Source organism: Octopus bimaculoides, chromosome 2 (genome assembly GCF_001194135.2).
Source record: "Octopus bimaculoides isolate UCB-OBI-ISO-001 chromosome 2, ASM119413v2, whole genome shotgun sequence".
NCBI classification, from domain to species: domain Eukaryota; kingdom Metazoa; phylum Mollusca; class Cephalopoda; order Octopoda; family Octopodidae; genus Octopus; species Octopus bimaculoides.
The window spans coordinates 16,435,214-16,440,213 of NC_068982.1; positions in this window are offsets into that span (position 1 = coordinate 16,435,214).

Here is a 5,000-nt window from a genome sequence, read left to right on the forward strand (position 1 = left end):
CTGGCAGCATCTCTGTACATGGCTCGCACAGCTCTCACTAACCATTCTTCTATCCCAAGTTTCCTCATTGACCACCAGATAAGGGATCGGGGGACCCTGTCAAAGGCTTTCTCCATGTCAACGAAAGCCAGGTACAGAGGTTTATCCTTAGCTAGGTATTTCTCCTGCAACTGTCTCACTAGAAATAAGGCATCAGTAGTGCTTTTACCTGGCACAAACCCAAACTGCATCTCATCTAAATTGATTCGCTCCCTAATTAGTTGGGCTATGACCCTCTCTGTAACTTTCATAACCTGATCTAACAGCTTGATGCCTCTGTAATTATTTGTATCTATATATATATATATAAATGTATTTGTGTCTGTGTTTCCCTCACTACCAATGCTTGACAGCCGATGTTGGTGTGTTAACGTACCCCGTAACTTAGTGGTTCAGCAAAACAAACCGATAGAATAAGTACTAGACTTACAAAGAGTAAGTCTTGGGGTTGATATGTTCGACTAAAGGCGGTGCTCCAGCATGGCTGCAGTCAAATGTCTGAAACAAGTAGAGGAATTGAAGAAGAGAAGAACCTTCGAGGCTAAAAAAAAAAGGAAGTTAGTTTGTTTAGTATTTATACACGTAGAAAGCCTAAAATTTGATGGATGCTGTTAAGTCGATATCATCGACTCCAGAACTTGAAGCGTTATTTTATTTTATTGACCTCGGCAGAATAAAAGGCAAATTTGACCTAGGGATCATTTGAACTCAAAACATGAAGAACCGAAAGGATATTATAAATGTCACTTATAAATACCGTAAATCCTCGAGTATAATCCGCACTTTTTTCCCAAAATTTAACGGTCAAAATTTCTAGTGCGTACTATATACGAGGTTAAAAATGAAAAATATTTTCTTAGCAAAATTTTGTAAGTGATAAATATGTAAAGGCAATTTACTTAATATTTATTTTTCACTGGCGTTATTACTGTTATTTCTTTATTTTCTGCAAAGTGCACAAAAAAGCTACACGTTTGCATTATGTTATATATACAATAATAATAAAGGACGTTACCGTATATACGTTTACAAACCAAGGACTTTATATAGACCTCGACTCAAGTTAGAGAAGGGGTGCGTATTATACACAAGGTTTAGGTTTTTCAGAGGTACAGCCCCCTAAAAATCCCCTGCCTATTATACTCAAGGATTTACAGTATTAAAGAAATGTAATTTCGCATTTCTGAAATGCTAGATACAAAGTTATATGGGAGTTGTCCCCCTTGGACGATAATACAGCGTCTTCATCCTTTTATTTCTATTTCTAGTTAAAGAAAGAATGAAATGGTTTTCTTTTTTGCAAAATATTGTGATTCGTTCATATTTCTATGTCTCACACACAACGAATATTACAAACCGCCCAGAGAGGGTTAGAATCTCTATATGGTCACTTAACTGGTTGTGCATATTATTATTTTATTGTGCATATAATCATTTGATTCAACGTATTCCCCTCTCAGATTCACACACTTATTGCAGCGGTCGTTCAGTTTGTTCTAAGCTCTGTTAAAGAACTCAGATGGTTGGGTCTCAAACCAGGCCTTTTGCGACACCCTTAAAGCCAGGAACTTTTCAGTACCCCTCGTATACGAGATGCTTTCTTGAGACAAATATTCTGTAAATTTATATACTGGTTTCAAATTTTGACACAAGGTCGGCTATTTCGGGGAGCGGGTAATTGGATGACATCGATCCCAGTACTCAACTGGTACTTACTTTATCGATCCCGAAAGAGAGGAAAGGCTAAGTCGACCTCGGGGGAATCTGAACTCAAAACGTTAGGACAGACGAAAAGCTGTTAAGCAATTTGCAGCTCTCCGCCTTGTGAATATCTTTATAAATCGGTTTCAAAATTTGGCACAAGATCAACAATTTGGGGGCAAGAAGGTAAGTCGATGACATCGACCCCAGCCCTCAACTGGTACTTATTTTATCGACCCCGAAAAGGAAGAAATGCAAAGTTAACTTCAGCGGAATTTGAACTTAGAACATATATTACCATTTAAAAAAAATAGAAAAGGATACATTGGACAACGGAATAGTTCCTGGTATACAAAAAAAAAAAAAAGCGGCATGTTCATACACAAGTGTAGCTAGAGTGTATGCCGCCGGAGGGTGGCCCTTCCGTTTGCCGCCCCCCAGGCCCCACAAAAAATATATTGCCTACAACACACCCAAAAGTGCTCTCATGCTAGGGCACTGCGTTCAAGAAATTTTAGTCGCATTAATCGATCCCAGCAGTTTTTGTTTTTCCAAGCCTGGTTCTTATTCAATCAGGCTTCAACACCGTATCTGTGTGTGCGTGTTTCGTCTCTCTACCCACCATTTGGCAACCGGTGTTGGTTCGTTTACGTCCGTGTAACATAGCAGTTTGGCCAAAGATCGATACAATAAGTACCAGACTTTAAAACAAAAATATATAAGCACTGGGGGTTAATTCGACTAAACTCTCAGGACAGTGCTCCAGCATGGCCGCACGCCTGAAACAAGCAAAAGATAAAAGACGAATGGTGTCTGAGTAATATTCCACGCTAGTTATTTCTTTAGGACGAAGGTTATGAAGTTCATTTTGCTTCAGAATCCTGGTTGTGGGTCGTGATTCCACTACGAAGCACTTTTAAACAAGTTTCTATTTTCATTCAGTCTGGTTGAGCAATGCTGTGTGAGCGGAATTTGGTACACAAAAACTGTGCACAAGCCTGTCGTCTTTGTGTAGATAGATAGATAGATAGATAGATAGATAGATAGATATACACGCTCTTCTCAGTCATTGAACAGCAGTTATGGACTAATTTAGTCAATCATATCGCTCCCAGTCCTTATCAGTCACTACGCAATAATATATATGTACGCTCGCATGTGCGTGTGAGTGAATGAATAAGAGAAAACCAAAACATCATTCGAGGCGAGCTGGCAGAATCGTTACCGCGCCGAGAAAAATGCTCAACAGCATTTCCCCCGACTTTACGTTTCGGGTTCAAATGCCGCCAGGTCGACATTGCCTTTCATCCTTTCAGAGTCGATAAATTAAGTACCAGTTGAGTATTGGAGACCTATGTAATCGACTTAACATCTCCCTCAGAATTGCTGGCCTTGTGTTAAACTTCGAAATCAATGTAGCTTTCAAATATATATTTTATTAAAGCTGCAAAAACATTACAAAACTGTTACTCCGAGTATCACGTTTCTGCTCGTCGGACAGTTTTGATCAAGACTGGAGTGTTTACTCGTATGTGTATTTATAGATAGATAGGAGTGGCTGTGTGGTAAGTAGCTTGCTTTCCAACCACATGGTTCCGGGTTCAGTCCCACTGCGTGGCATCTTGGGCAAGTACTTCGTACTATATTCTCGGGCCGACCAAAGCCTTGTGAATGAATTTGGTAGACGGAAACTGAAAGAAGCCCATCGTATATATATATATATATTCGTGTCTGTTTGTCTCCCAACATCACTTGACAACTGATGCTGGTGTTTATGTTCCCGTAACGTAGCGGTTCATCAAAAGGATCCGATAGAATAAGTATTAGACTTACAAAGAATAAGTCCTTGGGTTGATTTGCTCGAATAACGGCGGCGCTCCAGCATAGCCGCAGTCAAATGACAAATAATATATGTATTTATATATTCAGGATTAAATAAAAAAAACAAACGGAAAATCTGACATATATTATATTTATTATATTTATCTAATGATATTTACTTTACTTTATATTATACTCATTTATTGTGCTTTTAATTATTAAATTTTCTATATGTGATAGTGGATTTTCATCGATGAGTTCTTGAAAATTGGTTATTTTCCCTAAAACTATATATTTTATATATATTTATATAAAGACGTAGTAAATAAACAAACAAACATATACTAAACACACAGATGAATAGAAAATACAGGTCACCAACTTCTCGTCAGTTACCAGCCATCTACACGTATACATACGTACATTTACATATGGATAACCCTGCAACCGAATAGCCTTCCAATCAGCAGGGTGGTATAATCAAAAATGTATTGTGACCAGCAATGTATAACAACATCTGGTCGATCAAGTGATTGATTTGATCTAATTTCAGCTCATGAGCTGTGGCACCATGATCATGTCTTCTGCTCCCAGAATAGATCCATGCCCCATCCCCCATGTTTTTGTATATCAGGAAGTAGATTGACCGATGTGTCACTTTCTACGGAATATTTGAGGCAATTTCACCGATGTTTGAGTGGCTTTAGAAACCACACACATGCTTGCTTCTCATTGTCAACTTGACTGTCCAGACGTTCGTTTCAGAGGAAACTTCTCTTAACATTAGGGAGATGTAAAATACTGCCCTGTTTTTTTTTTTTTGGTCTAATATTGTCAATGTTGGCCTGAGATACTAACACTGTGTTACTGCAAGCCATGAAAGCTGGCGACTGGAAGAACGTCAGACTATAAAAAACACTACATTGGAAAACTTGTTCGGCCATGAAATCATGGAAAATGTAATGATGATAGATAGGAAAGCTTAATTGGAATTGTTTAGACTTAGAACAGCCCTGATTAAACAAATCTATGATCAAAAGCATTCCAGTTAAGACCATTCTGGATTTCATTCAAAATGTGTACACAAGAAATATTTACAGTACCATGCGCTCAGTGTAGTAAACCAAGAAGTTTTAATTGAATAAGGAATATCCAATACCATCTTCCTTTATACAAAGAAAAAAAATCAGTCTATAATAGATCAAACATGTAAAAGTTTGCTCTTTGCATCACACTGGATTTTTTTTTTTTTTTTTAAGTATTATTATTTAAGAAATATCATTCCATTAGGTTTTTAATTAGACAGGTATGCAAATAGTACCAATCAGTTAATGCGTTTGGATTTGCAATATTATGTAATTTTGATCTGAAATTGATAATAAACCCAATAAACACACTCACCAGTTTATTATGAATTTTATGTCAGTGATGCTCTCAAC